The sequence below is a fragment of the Oculina patagonica genome, chromosome 2 (assembly GCF_052425735.1).
Source record: "Oculina patagonica isolate OP01 chromosome 2, crgOcupat, whole genome shotgun sequence".
Classification (NCBI taxonomy): Eukaryota; Metazoa; Cnidaria; class Anthozoa; order Scleractinia; family Oculinidae; genus Oculina; species Oculina patagonica.
Genome location: NC_135759.1, coordinates 24,343,614 through 24,363,877, shown reverse-complemented (window position 1 = coordinate 24,363,877; position 20,264 = coordinate 24,343,614). Strand labels below are relative to the sequence as shown.

The 20,264-nt window shown below is 38.3% G+C and overlaps 1 protein-coding gene and 1 pseudogene across 2 annotated transcripts in view; both read right to left on the bottom strand.

Annotated features, from left to right (window-relative positions):
- The window catches only part of LOC144643729 (histamine H2 receptor-like), a 39,771-nt gene that overhangs the window by 9,919 nt on the left and 9,588 nt on the right, over positions 1-20,264 (bottom strand). The gene's annotated exons all lie outside the window — the stretch shown is intronic.
- Positions 256-15,319, bottom strand: LOC144643707 (uncharacterized; annotated as a pseudogene). Its single transcript, XR_013568955.1, has 10 exons — positions 15,096-15,319; positions 11,168-11,280; positions 10,454-10,684; positions 9,550-9,662; positions 8,224-8,840; positions 5,612-6,337; positions 4,639-4,996; positions 4,224-4,361; positions 2,841-3,072; positions 256-715 (listed from the first exon to the last, which is right to left on the bottom strand). The product of XR_013568955.1 is annotated as an uncharacterized LOC144643707 (transcript).

Genomic DNA, 20,264 nt, shown 5'->3' with positions numbered 1-20,264 from the left:
AGATATATAGACAACCGTAAAATTCCGGTTATAAGCCCCCCTCCCCCCCCCCCAGTAATAGGTCCATTTACCTGGAAACAAAAAAATCCGGTTGTAAGCCCCCCCGGATATAAGTCCCCTATGCTGGATGACAGTACTTTATTATGCGTTTTTAACTTCAAAACGTATTTGGATCAACACTCCTATGGCTTGTTTCAAACATTTTTTTTATTCCGCTTATAAGCCCTCCTAAAACCCACTTGCTTAGTTGCCCAGGGCTTATTACCGAAATTTTACGATATATATTTTCCTGCTTTTATATCAACCAGACCTTTCACTCTCTGGAGGAGGTACTGATCCCTCCGGTAAGCCTTTTTCAGTGTTTACACCCGGGGCTTGACACAAAGAAGGGCTGTTATACTTAAGCTTGTTTTTCTTTACGTACTCAAATGCTTGGTGCCACTGAATCACGTTTCCTTTTCCTCCGTCGCACTTTTTTGCATTGTTCGCTATGTCTTGCTCACTAAGGACACGATCCCATACATTGAATTCTGAGAAGAGGTAGGACTTAGTGCCGACACTTATATCTCCTCCTCCTCTTAGCTCGCCTCGATTTGGGTTCCTTCCTGATAAAATTTCCTTTCCGTCGAGGTAAACGCGGACTACGCCATTAAAACCAGACCAGGTCGTGCAAATTTGATGCCACTGATAGTCTCTGAGTTGGTTTAGCGTCGTCCTGCAATGGATAATGCAGTGCTGAGGGCCGCACAAGTACTGTTGCTAAATAACAGAGTTTCGATTCATTTTTTCATACCAAGTTGATGGCTTTCGTTTGTGCAAGAACAGCGAGAGGCGGAATTGACAAGTTTTATGTTTACTCTACGTGAATCTAAAGTGTCAACTTCCGCGTCACTCACTTCTCTCATTTGATTGGCCAGTTAAGGTGGCTGAAAACGACTTTCAACATTATTAAGTCATTAAAAACTTTGATGGGCCAGTAATACAACCCTTTATCAACTACTATCACAGTAATGGTATGAAACAAATGCACAATCATTGGTCGACGAGATGTGATCAACGCAACAGTATATATATGGTAACATATTCTAGCAGGACGCCATTAAACATTGAGTTTTGCTGAAGAAGGCAACAGTTAGTGGCCGAAACGTCCAACCATATATTTTTAGCCAGTGTCAACTTTTTAATTCTTTTTACCAAATTTTTAACAGTATAACCTGTTAAAAACATACTTTATTTTAGCTTTCAATGCTAATACCTCAAAAATAAGCTCGGTGACAGCCATTTTTTATTATTGAGCTTTAGGGACTGGTCAATAAGTACAGGGGGGGTGGGCCGGAGCAGAAAGGGGGTGGGTCATCAGTTTTTGAGCCCTCAAAAAGGGGTGGGTAATGTAATTTTGATCTACACGTAGGGGTGGGTCATCTTATTTATTCACTGCCTTTGAACTGCTATAGTTCCAAGAAAAGTTGTATTCATCAGTATATAAAATTGTAAATTTCTCCATGTGAGCAGTTTTAAATGAATTTCTAGCGATTTCAGAAGGCCCAAATATAAAAATTTCCCGGGGGAACATGCCCCCTGACCCCCCTAGATGGCTTGTGATCATAACATCAGTTTTACCTGTCTCTTTTCAACATGCATAGATTCACGCTGTGCTTAAGGCCTTTTAATACCAGAAAACTCTTAAGTCAAACACTTTGCAAATATGAATGATGGATAATGGTTGTAGTTTCTGTTATTAATTTATGTATAAAAATATGAACTCTTCAATAATTGATTATGAATTAATATTACATACTGATTCAGTTTTTTGCATATGTTTGTGTCTAAATTTCCTCATGGACATTACACAGTGAAAATAAGTGGAAAACTTACAAAAGGCTAGTATAAGAAGTGATAAATTTAACCTTCTTTGGTGTGTTAAGAAATGAAAAAAGATGTACATGGAACTGCAGTGTCCATCAGGGAAAATGTCTATGTAGGTAATTCCACTTTAAAAGCTGAAGTTTAATCAAAAATCTCTAAACCCTAACAGATGATAAAGAAATAATGATTGGTCCCTTGATTTTTTTTTAGCAAAGGGGGTGGGTCGTGTAATTTTCAACCCCCTATCAGGGGTGGGTTAGTCAGTTTTGAGCCAGAAGGAAGGGGTGGGTCACAAATTTTTGAGCCACCACTTTTCCAATTGCTCCGGCCCACCCCCCCTGGTACTTATTGACCAGTCCCTTACTCAGCATGCCATGATACAGCTTTGGTCAAAGTTAAAAATTTAATCAGAGGGGATCAGACCCACCTTAAATTTTCAAAATATTATGCTGGCTCTGAACACCCCTGATAATTTGTTTTTAACTTTGTATAAAAATTTTATCATGATATGGTTTCTCTTTAATATACTTCGTGATTGGTTAAAAGAATAAACAAAATTAAAAAAAAATATTGGTTTAAAAAAATTTCCCGGCTCTAAGCTTAATCAACCAATTAATCAGATGTGACCCAAACCACGCTCTCAGTATAGGTTGTTAGGCTTTTTAGGTTCTACATGGGTTCTTTTTTTCTGATGAAAAATTACATTGTTGTTTGTGAAATCCTTTTAGTTATATTTTTGTGATTGTATCAATAATAAATTATGATTTTCAACATTGCCATTATACATTGCAACTGGAGAATGTCGACTTATCATTTTTCTCTAGAAGTAAACATCGATTTTAGAAAATAAAAACCTATTTTCAAATTTTTGGCTCTTAAAATGGGGTGACACTGGCAATTTTAGGCTGTTAACAGGTTTTTAAAAATTAGGTTCTTTAACTCGCGGGTTTTTAATGTATTGGTTACATTCTTACCTTTGAACCTCATTGCCTTGTTCTGTATTTGGCGTGACTTGAAATAAAAAGACAATTTCTCCTTGTTCTTTGACGAGTGCATATATTAATTGAGTCTTCTTACGATAATAACGGAGTGGAAAAGGATTTCCGCCCTGCCATGTGGCGTCTAACTTAATCCAAAGACACATTGTTAATTCTGATAAGGAAGGGAAGTCATTAATTTTGATGTCTTCTTTTGCGTCAAACGTTGCTAAAAATGAAAAAAGGCAAAGTTAATGTTTTATCAAACTTCAAAAACCTTGTGCCATTTGTTTTCACTGTCTATCTTGGAAAATTATGTTATGCAACCGTTTTAAAGCGTTCGGTTAGTTTGAGAGTAGCACGAGGAAGAGCGAGTGAAAAAAGGCGAATTTTTTTCGAAGAGAAAAGGCAAAGAATGCCAGTGATTCTTTGTACTAAAACATCGTTCCAGTTCACCAGATTTGGTACAGGGTCCTGAAGGGGGAATAAAACTCCCATTTCTCAGCCTACATGTTCTGCCTAAATCCCAGTCTAACTCCATTATTTTGGTTTGTGATTCCAAGTCCCATTTTCCCGATGAAAAAAACCTTCAGGCACCTTTTTGTATAACCTTAGTTTGCTTAATTTTGCCAGGGTGTTTTTTTCTGTCATTACTCTCCAGCGAGCGTTCTGGGTGTTCTTGATGACAAATGACAGGAGCTTGAAATCGTTGGAAACAATTATTTGAATATTGTAATACTGAAAAAAATGTGTTTGCACTCCCATGAACGGGCTTAGGAAAAAGTTTAATTTTTCAACTCTGTTTCCACAAATGATAAACGCGATGAACAAAAAAAAAAAAATCCTTATGTCCTTTTCTATCATGACTGTGGTGTCTACAGAAACAGCATTGCTTTTTTTCGTGTTCCTGGCGTTCGGTTATGAATTTTGGAGCTGATATAAATGAATAGCACGGAAATATTCTTTGTTTTCCTCTTGTGGAATTTTAGAATCGCGGATATTTCGACCCTTGCACTGAATAAAATTACTTTTTAAATGAAATAGCCTGCGTATTAGGGACTGAAGTAAAGATATAAAGTCCAGATTACTATTTGGAAAAGTGAAGAATTTAGTGCCGGAATTTAAAACTCGCAGTTTGACCTCCGTAGAAGAAACTGTTTTCTTTGTAGGAGCCTGAAAAGTTGAGAACATTGATAGCGCGTCATAAAAAATCGCAATCATTTCAAAACAAACATAATGGTATTCAATGGATGCATGCTGGAGATCACTGCCAGTGCAGCCGAAAGCATGCGCAAATTTCACCAGTTTATAAAACTATAACGATGGTACAGTATTATTAACTTATTTTCGTATTGAAAGAAAGTCTGAAGTTCTACTTACGGACACATTTCTTGTCCTTAGTCAGTGTTTTGTGTTCTGGACATTCAGGAATGCATTTGTTGTTCTCTACATCAAGAGCAACTCTACAAGCGTTGCATCCATCAGATAACTCGGGGCTGTCAGCAGAGGATTTGCAGCCTGTAGGAAAGAAAAAATGTCTCATCGTTCACACAATACGGAGCAATGACAAGATATTTTGCCATTTTATTTTTCTGATCTTCAAAAACTCTTTCAAAAGTCAACTTGATTTCTGATTGGATAACGACTGTACTAATTAAATCAAAATAATCACACTTTTGGGTTCGTTGGTGTATGTCAGAATAAAACTAAGACAAATTAGGAACGACAAACTTGTAAACATTTGGTCAATTATTTTAAATGCTTCGTTTTTGACGAATTGCTTCTTAAACCTTACCAGCTAAGGGATCACAATCTTTATGACATTCCTGAACGCAAAGATTTGTCTCCTTATCCCTGACCGTATCTCCTTTACATTCTGCTTTCGTCAAATGACGTGAAACGAGATGAGCATCCATCACCTTAGCAGGGTTTGCGTCGTTGCCGAATGCATAGAAACGAGCATTGATATGATCCTGACTGTCAATCATGTTAAGATAGATATCTCCGCTGTCTGAGGTCCCTAAACTCTTCCCATATTCAATGAGTGTGCTTATTTCTGACTCTGTGATGCACACAAAGTATGACTGGTACAGGGAAGCATCACCAAGGGCCCGGGCGTTGGAATTCGTCGTAGACGTCTTTAAAGTGGTACCCTAAGAAATAAATTGCACAATAATTAAATATATCAAGTAGAATTTACAACCATGATTAACGCAGAGTTTAAGAATTACTGCATATCATGCATTTCAGCTTAAGCGGAATTGGATTTTCTTAGGGCCTTTAATTTAAAAGTTCATATTAACGTGCAGATTTGTTTCTTTAACGCATGCGCATTCGCATTTCCGTGCCCAGAAACTGCGATCCTTTTGGCGATCACTACTGAAGAATAACGATCTCTGGCCAGTTCAAAGGTGAATGTCCACAACTTACAGGCTTCCGCTCAAGTCGGAAAATGAAAGGAGCATGCGAAAAGAAGTATGATAAAAAAGTGTAACTATCCCCATTGACCAGCGGTTAAGAAACGCAACGGCTTTGGGCGATTCACGGTTTGATTGTGGGATGAAATGTTTAGTTTTAGCAGGCTTCAGTTTAGCCCAGAGGTCTCGATTTTTGGTGCTGACCAAAACGATCGTGGCTCACCGCTTTCTAAGCTTATATAAATGTGCAAAGTGATTTTAAAACAGCCCCACATTTTCAGCTCTGAGCTTAAGTCATAAATTGATCTGGTCCACAGATTTAAAAATCTGGTCCACAATTTAAAATATTACCTTATAAATAGAAGCCTTTTCAGGAGATATTTCAACGTAGTACCGATTATCTATGTCCTTCGGCAAAGCTGCAAACACAACATATATAGTTCCCGCCGTAGATGCGGTAAAATGCAAGCACTTTCCATTGGTGTCTGTTGGATCAAATCGAAGAGCGTTTGACCATTTCACTTGGCAAGGTTGCCTTGATGTCGGCTTCGCCGGCGGATTTGTTCTCGTTGTCGTCGCGTCTTGTCAGATTCTTTAGAGGGTATATCTACTCGAGCTAACTCAGTGCCCACCAAGTCTTCAGAAAGGGTTGGAAAGTACTTCTTCGACTCCTTAAAGTCACTTTTAGCAAGAATGAGACTTCCATCGGTCTCCCGAAAAGTAAGCACAAGACCAAGGATTGATATTTTTCTTTGGGAAGTGTTTCCGCTATTCCCGTTATCAAATCCGCTGTACAAGTGAAATGAACCATCGTGATCGCTTGTGTACCACTTCCTCTTATAGTATCGCACAAGTCTATTCATGTCGCGTCCGATCTTGAGCCCTTCACGATGGGCGTGTAAAAGATCGTCTAACATGTCGAACCGAAACCTTGAACGCTCTGTTGTACTTAATAATTCTTGACCATGATGGAATGTCCTTACTACGCCAGAAAATGTTCTGTGGTTTGTCTTCAAATGGCTGGTCTTTTCCTGGTGTGCATTCATCCAACTCGATGTCTGAGATGGACATTGCACCCTTAATAAAATAGATCCCAGGAAAAAAATTTTTAGTAAAGACACATACATAATTCACACAGTAATTCACTCATTACACGTGCCGCATATTACATTCACACAACGATTTCCTCGTCAAAACATTTAGTGTTTCTAGGAATAACGATATATATCACAAATTCAAAGAATCAAGAAATGATAAAACAATTTTGATCCGTATCATACCCACTCTCGGTGCATTTAGTTCTAACAAATTGTAGTTTTGTGCAACATATAATTTAAGGATAAAATAAATAACGAACGCACAACGTTTCGACACAGCAGGAAAATACGCTGGTTTACCTACGAACAAACTCAGTACGGGACTACGCATCGACTTACTCGATTTCCACTCTTTTTATGATGTTCGGTGGCTGAAAAAAACTCTGCTATCTTGGATGATAACCTTCTTGTGTTCTCCATGACATTTTTGGCAAAATTACAATTTTGGCCACACGTTTTAACCCTTTTCAAAGCAAGACAATGTTTCTACGCTCCGTTTGGACGCCATTTTGTTTTGCATGAAATCGAAGCCATCTGTAGCTACCAGTTTCCCGGCCGAGATTTGCCCCTGCAAAAAGCAATCGAGGCGGCCAATGTGGGGTCCATACATCTGCGCGCGCATTACGGCCTGATTCATTCCGCATAACAGTACAAAGGCATACCAACTCAAAAGACACAGGACGCAAAAACAAAATTAGGCTTGCGCTCTCCTTCGTCGAACGCAATAAATAAATACTAATGATTGCAATATCGCAATGGTCATGCTCAACCTCTAAAAGAAGCAATAAGGGACCCTCCTCTCTCATCATTGTCGTTCTTTTTACAACATACAGTAACCAAATGTTCTCTTAGAGTGCTTTCATTGATTTAACGTCGTGCATATATCACTGACCAGCAATTGAGAAATTATTGATAAACTTTTCGCTTCTTTTAGTCATGCAGTTGTTTAGATCACGTTATGCATATGCACGTGGGTTAAGACGGTGTTATTTGCCGCCATTTTTTTAGGTTAAAGGTGCCTATAATATTGTGTGATTATTGGAAGTCGTCTGTCAGCTTTTGGCTCTCCAATGTTTGGGTGGAAAAATGATTAAATTTGCAGGAAACTGTTTCCAATACCGAAATGCATATGGTCGAGAATCTCGACCGAAGTAAAATTTTAGACATTGTTATTCGAGATACATTTTTTTTTTTTTTTTTTTTTTTTTGTTTTTTTAAAATTTATTTAACTTCCCCCATTTAGAAAAAAAAAAAAAAAGGGGGGAAGGGGGGACCGGGCAAAACCCGGCCGAATGGAAAAACGGCCCCGCGGGAGGGAAAAAAAAAAAACTATTGGGATTAGTTATTGGCCCTCGGACCGCCTTAGTCGTGTAATAAAGATTTATATTGTGACTGGACTAGAGCGGTTTTCACTTGAGTGTCGAAAGTAATTCGCGTTTGCATTGGTTTTACATTAGTACGCTTAGTTATTGGTTTTAAACTCTCGTGCCACTTTCTCAGCCAATAAGATGTAAAACCAAAACCAATTGTGACTTGCTCGCACACGTTTTCCCGCGCTTCTTACCGGCTACATGTATTTGCTTCGAGTTTTGATTGGTTCACTGGATTGTCTGTGCTCTTTGTGATTGGCTAGAGTGATAACTTTGGTTTTGGTTTTACGACACTCAATTGAAAACTGCTCTATTAAAAAGCTGATTGGTTCTAACAGCTACTTTTAACTCGAACGCCGATTTAATTTTGTATTACCAACAGGGGTACATTTCAAGTGATAACGCACTATATGTTTTATCTTCATGTTTAGGATGGTAGCAAAGTGCATTAGAAACATATAGAGCCTTAATCAACAAATAAATTGTTTTCTAATACCTCTTCCATGTAGATTTCAATGGCCCGTTGCAAACTTGTCCTCCGCAATTGTATGGCGTCTTCCAATGCTTTGCGACTGTCATATTCGCAGTAATGTCGCGTCGTATTGCCATTGGTGTCTGTTACTTCATAATACTTTAGGATTTTTCCTTCCTTTTCTTCAGTCTGCAAATGAGCAGCATTCCCTTCACAACCCCAACTTACTGTCTCTTCTTGGAACAAGTCGTTCGCACGGAAATTAAGGAGGTCCGTAATGGACCCCATTTGGAATTGAAAGGCCTTTGGATAGGTAGGGATTGTCTTAAGCCATTCTTTGAACTCTGTCTTAAACGTTGGTGAGTACACATCTGACAGAATGGATGCAATGTCCTGACTTCCTCCATGAGCTACCACTGAAGTTGACGTAGTTTTGGATTGCTTCCTGCTACTCTCGCCTTCCTTAGCGGAAGCCTTGGCTCCAACACTCGCAAACAAAGTCTTATACTCCATTTCCATTTGCACTTCAAATTCCTTTTTACTTTTAGCCTCTTGAGCGTCCATTGTCTTGCGTATCTCCAACTGACCTCCGAACTTAGCAGATTTGATGAAATGAGTTCCCCAGCGCTGAAGAAAGTTTTCTAAAAATGATACGGTTATGTTAACGATTTAGGTTGCTGACGTGCAGTTAAAATCAGTTCCTACCTCATTTCAGGGACACCAAGGCTAACATTACATGCAGGGGCATCAACAGACCGTTTTGGTAAATATCTGTTCGGCAGAAAAACCGGATATTTCTTTAGCTCAATCTTTCGTGACAAGGGGAAAATAATGCCTGTTTTTTTTTTCGGGTACAACTGAAAAAGGCCAGCTACGACTTTCGAGACGGCGATAGCAGCTCGTAACTTCGGTTAACAATATAATACTTTCTTTATTTTGAATGCCCAGTTAGCGCATTCAAACAGGTACACTTTTCTTAGCGTTTAAAAATAAGGCTTTAAATCTCACAAAAGGGCGCTTATAACATAAAAACCAGTGTTCCCACACCTATGGTAAAATTTTGTCGTTGGGTGTTTCTGACAAAAGAGAAGTTCCTTTATTTTACATCAACTTATACAAGTTCTCCAATTTCATATTCCGTTTCAGTACATCATGCATATGGCCAACAGAAACCTTCACTGTTGTTGCACAGTATTCTAGACTGTTCGCAACTTCTTGCATGTACGGTTTCACATGAGAACTGTCTAGTCATGATCCATAAATCAGTTTGAGATTTGTCCTAGACAGGTTTAGATAATGTGAACTAAAAGTATCGATATTTTTAGAACGAATTAGAGGTTGATACTTAACGGTATTTTAGAGGTCCTCCTGCTGAAAAGTAGGACGTCGGCAGACTCATAAACTCTCTCAAGAACGACATACTTAGATCTTGCGGCTTCACTTCATCCATGAAGATTTCATATCTGGAAAAATCAGTGATTTGCGAATATAATCGGTTAGTTAATGAACTTTGATTAACTTTCGAGGAAAGTGTAGATGCTATCTGCCGAGCTACATTTAGTTATTGCTAAGTAAAGCTGTGTTTACATTAAATCCGAACTGACATTTTTTTGCCCAAGCATGCTTGTCATTGCATTGTTTCACATCAGGCGTCATTTTCAAACACGTTAACGTTTCATGCCTGGTGTGAAATTTAGGCGGTTTTATGGCGGTTTTGCATAAATTGAAAACTGTAGCTCGAAAATTTCCATTCACTCTTTGGTTTTGTGTCACATTTTAAGCCCTTTAAAGGAGAAGAGCTTTCCAGCGTATAGCAAAGAGCCAGCATTTGCCCTATATCATTGGTGCAAGAATTGTTTGTAAATTTTGCTTTTGCATTGCACTTATTGCGATGCTATACGCTGCAACATTTTGTCTCATAGTAGCCCAATTTTGGATCTTTTGGGCACTTGCCTCCTCTCTGCATGTCCGCCTTTACTAACAAGTGTTTCAATCATGCTCAGAATAAACATGTTTCGATCATTATTCGTGCAAAGCACCGTCAGATGTGAGCAGTTTTTATAACGAAACATGTTTCATTCCTGATCAGACTAATCATGTTCCCGCCTACTGCGACAAAGCATAAGTAAAGGTGGTTTCAAATTCACTAAAATACGATGCCCGTGCTACCTTTCAGACCTACATATTTTTGAACCCAATAGCCACCCCAACCAGTTTCCCCGGGGGAGTACCCACAGAGACATTGAGACTTTACCGATCAACGTCGATATCCATCACTGCCATATACTTTTGACTTGACGAGGCTGTAGACTCTCCCCAGGCCTCTTTCACGCCAGCAGAAAAACCGAAGTAGGAGCCAGAGACGCCTGCTTCTTGTTGTAACATTTTCTTATATTCCTCGCGACTCTCAAAAGTCATCAAGGAAGCGGAAGTGTCATAAATACCGTGCACGTTCATGGTGTCAGGAACATCCAAGCCATCGTACCTGAAGAAAGCAAAACAAGACCTTTCGTAGTAACTTAAAAAGTGGTTTGTTGGGGCGCATTACCAAGCAAGCAGGTTTTTAGACTAAGGAAATATGCTTTCTCTCTGAGCAAGCTCAAACAGTTTTCCCCTAGCTTCTAAAAAAGCGTGTGAGATTGGATTAAAAATGCCATATCAATGGCAGAGACCCATGAAAAAGAAAACAAACTGATATTGAACAAGAACAACAGCTACAAAAATATATCTATTTCAACATTGATTTCAAAAAATTGTTTATTCGCCACTTTCACGTCTGAAAATTTTATGAAATCATTGTTTTCAATTTCTGATGGGAAAAAACAGTCGTCCCAAAACAAAAAACAATACTTATGCATAATTTTGGGGGCACACAAAGTTTATTATGGGAAATGTGAAAATGATTAATTCTATAAAAAAGTAAACTAAAAATGGAGGTGTTTCGTAAAAGAAGACACCACGACCGTACGTTGCTTTGTTAGCACAGTTCCTCTGCACAATGCTTATTTTTCTAGATTCTGGACTGTATTTTCCTCGGCCATCAAATCCAACACCCATAAAAGCTCCACCATCGATCATATTCTGTCCAAGAGAAAAAAAACAATACAGTACAATACAATTTTAATGTCCATACGTGGGACGAGGTCTCCCTCTATGTTCGAGCCAGGGGACTTAAAATTAAAAATACACCAAAGTATATGCTATTAAAAATATATAAAACTTATCCCACCCATTAAAACTAGAGTGATAAAAAGGACAAAACCAACACCACCCCCTCGTCTTACCCCATATTGTATAAAAAGTTTAAATCGATGGATCAAGTGATAAGGAATACAAAAAAGAGAAAAGAATAAAAAAAATTATATTAAAAAAACGCACAAGGATAAAAATACATCAAAGTGTTAAAATACAAGTGGATCTAAAATAAGCAATAGCTACATTTATAGTTCGTCTTACAATGATCAAAATTAAAAGTGTTCAACCTTTTGCGAAAATCGTTTAAGTTCGCAGATTTTTTAATGTGAACAGGCGGTTGGTTCCATAAGTGTGTTACTTTATATGTAAAAGAATTATGGTAGAATATGGTATTATATGAGGGCTGGACAAAGTTGTGATCCCCGTTGCTTAAGCTATAACGCAAGGTACGTTGTTTAAATAAGTTTGAAATGTAGTTAGGGGCCGACCATTTAACTCTTTAGGGGGGGGGGGGTGGATGATTTCAGGTCAGCAAGATATTTTTTTCCCAGCAACCTGATGGGCAGGATATTTTTTTTTCCTTCTAAATGCCCTGCAGGATATTTTTTTCCCCTCCTCGTTTCTCTGCAGGATTTTTTTTTCTCAAAAAGTGTCATGTGTTTACATTTACAGAATTTACCCGGTATTTACATTTACATTGTGGTGATTGTTGTAATAGTTAAATATAGAGCTGCAAAGCCTTAAAATGTTGTAAGCTATACAAAATAATTCTTGTATAGCTACATTTTTCGGGTCATTCTCTACACATTTAATAATTCATCATAATATTAGTGGTGCTCCACAGGTAGATTTGAAAATTTTTAGTTTCTTTTTTTAAAAAAAAAAGGAAAAAGCAGTAAAAAATGCTTATAGAATGGTGATTACCGCTAGAATCATAAGTTTAAATTTAAAAGTGCACTGAAATCTCAAAAACAAATGTGAAAGCAGAATTGAAGTTAGTTGGTCATGGTCTTATTTGAAAAATAGCACTAGGGGGGGAGGCATCGAGCATAATGCCAGCATAAAAGTCTATTTGCCAGCATATTATAAATGCCATTTTGCAACATAACAATTATTTATTTTTTTGGGCTACTATTGTCCATTTATTAAGTTAAAATACAAAATCAAGCTATTTAATGTTCTTTGTGGTTTTATTCGGCACTGTAGGCTTGTTCTCGGTGTATCCTCAAGTGGGTTGGCTCTTTAGGCCTGGTTACTCTCATTATGCCAGGATTCTATAAAGGCCTTCCTGGTTTTTATTTTCTTGCTTCAGGGGGGCCGGGGAAATTTTTTAAGGCATTATTATATAAATCTCATTTTAAAATAAAAAAATTGAAAATAAGAAATATTTTATTATTTATTTAAGTTGACAACAAAGAAGTTTGGATCTGTTGCTTTTAATGTACTAAAATATTATAAAAAATTAAAAAAAAAATAAGAGAAATATAGAAATGTTACTTTTTATTTAAAGAAAGGTTTGGATCCGTTTTTTAAATATGTTATAATAGAGAAATCTTATTTTATATAAAAATTTTAAATAGATGAAAAACATGATTTACGGTTGAAACAAAATATAAATTTGTTTAAAAAGAATAGGAAAAGGTTGAATTGGCAGAGGATGGGGAATTTAAGAATTTTAGTGACCAAAATATTTGAAAATGTCAATATATAGATTGGTATGCCTGCACTACCCCCATTGGGGCTAGGCATGGATAGGTGCATTTACTAAAACATTGCAAAAATCAAAAATGGCAAAAATGTTATATGTTATAAATGTTATGTTACATGAAAATGCTTCAGTTAAAATTTAAAATAAAAAAATTTTTATTTGTCTAATTTTCTTTAAATAGAAAAAAACTCGGAGTAACGAGTTTGGATAGAGAATTAATCCAATAAAAAAGGCTAACCGCAAGCTACCTATAAGAACTGTGGCTAACTGCAGTGCTAACTAAGCTGCAATGTGTATTAGGGTACATAATGGCTTGCACGACACCTATGACACTAACCGGAATGTTGTTTTGGCTAAACCAGAATGTGATTTAATGGGCTAACTGGAGTGACTCGCTGGCTCACAGATTATCGGACCCTAGGCCTAAGAGCATTGTACATTCTGAAGCATGACCAACTCCAAAGGGAGCAAGCAAAGAATGGTTGCAGTTTGCTGGGATTTTGTTAAGTCTTTCTGGAATGATGAAATAGCTTTGCAACATTTTTTTTCTTGCTTGCAGCAGTGCAAGAAATTTTTTTCTACTTCATTTGTGCTGCATGCAATTTTTTTCTTCCGACAAGCGCTTGCAGGAAATTTTTTTTCGAAATCATCCACCCCCCCCCCCCTCAAGAGTTAAATGGTCGGCCCCTTAGGCCCGTTGTTCTTAATGCAGTTGAATAAAAGATACAGGGACTGCAGGAATCTTCTATTTTCAAGGGACTGCATATTAGCTAATGACAATGTTTTTTTTATAATCAACACTGTTCCCAGTGTTTAGTAGAGTCTTCAAAGCATACTGGTTTACAGATTCGAGTTTTTTATTTAACGTTTTGTTTATTCCCAGCAAAAGAGGGCTGCAGTATTCTAGGTGGGGCAGGATGTATGCCTTGTAGAGGAGAACAGCAACATAATCAGGGACTAATTTCTTCAGTCACTCCATTCTACGTAGACGTTTTTTGAAACAGCTGATATGTGTTCCTTAAAAAACAGCTTATTTTCAATTTGAACACCAAGAATCTTCAGCTGGCTGGTTATTTCGATAGTAGAGTCGCCTATATGAAGCAAAGGTTCTTGAGAATAGTTTTCCAGAATCATCGCTTGGGTCTTCGACGAGGCTTACAGTCGTGCCAAGAGAAGCGTACCCCCCTAGAGTACATTAAAGAATTGATTATTTGAAATTTGAATCCGTTATTTTCCCTTCCCCCCCCCGCGACGGACCCTCCCTTGCCCCCCCCCCCCCCCCCGGGATTTACATTGATAGGTGCAGTCAATTTCAATAATGCATTCATCTTATCAAGAATTAGAATATAAGGACGGATCAATGCTCGAATTAAAATGTGGTTTCTGATCACAGTCGCCTGGTTTGAAGTAAACATTAATCAATTCAGTTAATGTACTCTCAGAGGGGTACGCTTCCCTTGACACGACAGTAAAGCTTCATTGGAGGTCATGTTCAGTGGAAGGCCTACTCTGGGACCCAAAATCGCCTTAAGTCGCCCAAAGTTGCTCTAAGTTTTCTGTAACAATGCTTTATGGTGTACCATGATGATTCCCATGTACATGTAAACCAGAACTGTACTTAGGTCGGTCACCTAAAATTGCCTAAATGGTCACCTAAAATTGCCTAAAGTCGCTCAAAATCGCCCAAAGTCGCCTAAAGTCGCCCAAAATCGCCTTAAATCGCCCGTTAATTTTGGACAAAATAAGCTAATAATCGCCTAAAGGGGGGTCGCCTTAAGTCGCCCAAAGTTACGGCGATTTTGGTGTCCCAGAGTAGGCCTAGTGGAGGTTTGATTCTTTAACCTGGAGGCCTTAACTGTTTCTACAACGTGTATCAGCCGCCGTTCACCAGGACTGCATTATATTATAAAGCGTGATGTAACAAGTGTGGCTGTTGGTTTAAGTCCAGTTTATTATGTCCAGTTTAGTATAAATGTTAACATTGGTTTTTTACCTCGCACACGTTTGATTTCCATTTTGCTGAATAACAAGGATCAGTCTCCTTGTAACCAGTTCCCCAGCAACCGTTCATCAATGCGGTCCCAAGGCCTGCTGGGAAGACGTATGGAACTTCTCCTACTTCTTTTGGGGATTCTTCCTCTCCTCCAATGCTGGCATCGATGTGATATCCGGGAGGCACAAACATATCTTCATTTTCCCATCCTTTGTCCGGTAAAATGTCTAGCTTGTTCTATTAAAGGACCGAAATACAAAATTGTGAACAAAAATGTGATGTCGTAGTCCGCTGGACAACGTTTATATGGAAACGAGTTTGTTTTGCAAGACGGTGACAGTACAAGGAAAACTCATTTCTAAACGGGAAATGAGTACACCATGACTCGTTTTGAAACAGAGGTAATAGGCATCTAGGACATGGCTTATTCTACTATTTCAATCGTTTAGAAATTCTTCCCTCTATCCCAACTCCGCAACGGTTTTTGCATAAATTAATTCCTAAACTTCGTGAATCGCAGGTTATTAAATCGGACTTGTTAAGAGTCTTGGTGCTGACCAAAAGAGGAGCGGGCTCAAATCAAATATGGCGTCCACGGGGCAAACAGCACTCAAACAATCAAAACAACCTAACAACGCAGCCTTGAAAAACCGATAAAAAGGTTAAGAGCCAAACAGCCGAGCTAGTTCCCCACTCAAAAATGCCATTTACTCTTCCGGTAAATGCTCAAATTATAGCTTCACCGTTCTCGTGCGCCTCAGATCATTTTGTCCCAAAATAGAAAACCTTGTAAAATAGAGAAACAAGATAAGAAAATCCTTGGAAAATAGAAAACCCTAAATTTTGCCAGTACAAGCTGAAAACTTTCCAGACACATTGTCACAAAAATGTAAAGCCTACTGACGAGCCAGCGAGTCGACGCGTCGGAGCTTTTATTCCGGTTTTTGCATTATTAAGCGGTTAGGAGTATTTCTACTTCTCCCTGCCGGATGGGATGCTACTCCATCGCAGGGTTACCCGAAGCAGTAAATACGCCGGTACCCATTTTTATTCCTTGGAAGAATGAGGCACTATGATAGAAAACTGTCTTGCCCAAGAACGCCCCCCCGGGCAACCCGGCCCCCAAGTCTGTCACTAACCATTATGTGGTGGGGGACAGGGGGGTCTGAAGCTCGCGCCTCCCGTACCTCCCCCCACCTTTTACTCCCGCTTCCCGCCCCTGTCTGTAGTTGTACCCTTGTCTTTGTCCCATATCTATTGCGAAATATGACGAAATATTGCGAAATTTTACTCGTTTTCTCTCGGTTCCCGCCACCTTAGGATCCCGCTTCCCGCCCCTTTTCTCCTGGTTTCCCGCTCCCCCGGTCCCCCCCACTCACCACCATGCCACCCCGCCCGGACCATACATGTCACAAGCCGGCCCGTATTATTACCTTACCTCTTTCTTCAGAAAATCTGCCGCCTTCTGTTGGGCGTCATCGATGATCTGCAGTTGTTTGTCCACCAACTTTCCTGCCACTTCGATTCCCTTCTCAACCACTGCTTCTTGAACCTGTGGATTAGCCACCGCCGCAGCAACAACACCACGCTTGGAGCCACTTATATGTCTTACAACTGAAATGTCTTCCCTTTTAAATTTTGGGACCTTGACATTTTTTTGTTCAGATTCTAAGAAAGAAAAACAATATCAGGCGTGTAGTTTGTACCATTGCCATGTTATTCAGAATGCATGGGTAAGTAATGAGTGAAGAATATCTTTTGTAACTGCTTGCGAACGGGACTTTGAGCGCGATGCTCAACGGGTTTGCCGAAAAGCAGAAAGGTCTGTAAAGAGTCCCTTGGCAGGGACGAAACGCTGCGTCAGACTAGCTACGAACATTTGCAATTATCACAAACTGTCAACTCCAATTGTCAGATAAATTTTACCCGCTTTTTGAAGTTAAAAACGCGGCGCGATTTTCGGATCTTAATATTCGTAGTCTACTTATTTTTTTATATATTTTTTTTGTTGTAAATAATTTTAGAGAGCCACTGGTTTGTTAGTATTTTTATGCTATTTTAGTGCTACCCTCATTAAATAAAAACTTACCGTAGTGATTCGATTTAGTGCCCTTCTTTCAATAAGCGCCCCCCTCCGAATAAGCGCCCCTTCGAATGTGTTTTTGTAAATAAGCGCCCCTATTCCAATAAGCCCCCCTTCTAATTACGCCCCCATTCTGATAAGCACCGCTATTCTAATAAGTGCCACTATTGTGGATAATTGCCCTTATTGTGGATAATGAATGTGTTTTTGTAAATAAGCGCCCCTATTCCAATAAGCGCCCCCTTTCTAATTAGCACCCCCATTTTGATAAGCACCGCTATTCTAATTGTGAATAATTGCCCCTACTGAAGTCATTGAAGTCAACTAGATGACCGTTCACTGTAGAGTTCGTGTATATTTACTGCTTAAATGAACAATTATTTTAAAAGTAACTGAACTTTTAACAATTTCTAACTGTTACAGTTTCTGTTATTGTTAAATACATTGGTTATTCCTCAAAAAATTAAATAAGCGCCCGCCCTTGAGGTGCCAAAAGTAAATAAGCGCCCCTGGCGCTAAATCGAATCATAATTACAGTCGACTCCCGAAAACTCGAGCCCTCGCTAACCAAAATCCATTTCCCCTGGATTTCCGTCATACATTTACTGTACTTTTTTCCTCGAATCTCCCGCTAACTCAAACCAATTTTCGTTTCCCTTCAGGTCATTTTCTATATAATTCTACCCTCGATAACTCGAACCATGTTTGACAATACGTGACAAGTCAAAACAAACAGTGTAATCCAAAACATTGGATTTGTTTTGAAATAAAAACGTACACGAGTCAGAGCCGTTCCAAAAACGCCCCTTGAGCAAAGCACCAACTGTGCCATATATTGACGTTGCTTGACATGCTTCAGACCTTCAGTTTGTTAGTAGAGGACCTCCGATTCTTTCAAATCCAACCCAAGAAAACGTTTTCATAATTTTCAGAGAGTTGTTTCAACTCCAAAAGTGGAGTTAAAATTTTAGGTTAAAAATAACCCCTTAAGGGTTATTTTAACTTTAACTCCTTTTTTGGAGTTGAAGTAACTATACAAAAGGAGTTATTTAAACTCTATATGGGAATTGATGTAACTCTAAAAGTGCCCGTTTTAAAGAAAGTTTAATGAATTTTGAATGCGTCACAAAACAATATTTATTCAAACTCGGCAAAGACTTCACATAGAGCAAAAATGTGAGTCACATTTTTGCTCTCTTAGAAGCCATTACCTTGTGGCAGTTTTTGAAATCGAAAATTTCTTTCCATTCATAGCACAAAAGAGGTTATGATTTATCACTAGGTTATATAATTATTTAATTCGGTGCGCTGTTCTAACTGAAAACGTGGACACAAAATGCATTATCTGCAGTTAAACTTTTGAGGGCTTGTAACATCACAAACAACGGTCATCTCTCCGTAAAAGGACAATCATGATGTAATTCCATCATCCCCGAATATCCTTGTTTAATTTTAGAGGAATCGATGTTCAAAATGTATTTTATTAAAGCTTTACAAGATAGCACTCCGTCAAGAAATTTGGCTAATGAATTTATTAATGAGCAAGGGTCCCGCGCGACTTAAGAGAGAGTTGACCGTAGAGCCTTAGCAAACAAAGATTTTTGCGGTCGCTTGTTCACTTTTTCCTCCTGCTGTAAACTTCCTCTCCGCCCCTCTCTAGCTGAGTCAAAATCAGCGATCGAAGCTTTAATAAAAGCCCTGGGTTTATGCAACTTGGGCCTATTGGAACAAACTGATAAGGACGGACAAGTTGAGGGTAACTTTACATGTAGAATTTCAAGGTACAACTTAGGCATCGGAAATGATCTTTCAACTTTCATCGGAAATGATCGCCTCTAAAAACAGTGGAATATTTAAATAACACACCAAATGCAAAAGGAGGTACCGATGGCCAAAATTGTCGAAGATTGAAACGGATTGCGATATTGGTTTTTTGTCCGGCGGATCAGTTTTCAAAGTTAATCATGTCTGCTTGTAACTTTAAATTATAACGCCCGGGAGACACATTTGGCTGCAATGAAGCTATGGTTTTGTTATTTACAATCATAGAATTAATTTCTTTGCAAACATCTAGTTTCATAGCGAAAATTTGACAAAATTAAATATCATAATATTAACTTAGCCGTGACACAGTCAACAGTCCCTTTAACATAGTAATAAACCAATAATTTCGGTCAAAATGGAAACAGATGATCTGGCGGAAAAAAATAGAAACCTCACTCCCATGAAAATCTTTTCAGTACTAACGAATTTTCGCTCAAGTCTTGGAAATGTTTGTTATAATAGGTTTTTGGCCTGGGAAAGTCCTTTTGAAAACCTGAGGGAAAATTCTAGTTCTTGGGGAACTTGCTGGATGCGGGGGTCCGGGATCTATTACAGTATTTGAATTGTCCAAAGACGAAGCAAACAAAAATTGCATAAACAGTAGAATGAATTTACTCCAAAAACATAACCAAAGAATATTTCACAAGGCACTTCTAGATCTATTTATACACAAAGTACTAATGAAGATTTTTTTTTCGAAAACATAAACAAGATTTCCTTTGAACCATTAGCTAACGTTGATCTTAGCTCTGAATATTAATTTACATAACTGAGCAGGTGGATTACAGCTTTCTACAGGTTGTATTTACGATTAAACACTGCTTTTATAGTTATGATTTAACGGACAGTAAACACAAGGGCGCGCAGGTACTAGTCTGGCTGATGAACTAAAGCATTAACTTGCCAAAACAATATTTCTACGTAGTTCTTCGTTGGATTTTGGATGCTTGTAACTGAATAAAACTTACTCATCGTAATTAGTTCTCTTCTAACAGGTTTTATTATTTGAATTGAAGCGAATTCGCGAAATTTATTAATTGATTTTTCTCTTTACGAGCAATTTAAGTTCCGGAAAATTTTCTCTTCGACAAACGCCTATATACTTAAGATAGCTTCAATTTGGTTTTAAGGTTAAAAAAAACAACTATAAAAAATAAAAGTACTTAGGATCAGAAAACACAAGTCGCCAAGTCAGTGAATTTCACTCAGTTACTGTTTCGAATTGTATACAATAATTTTAATGAATCGTTAAGGGCAGATCA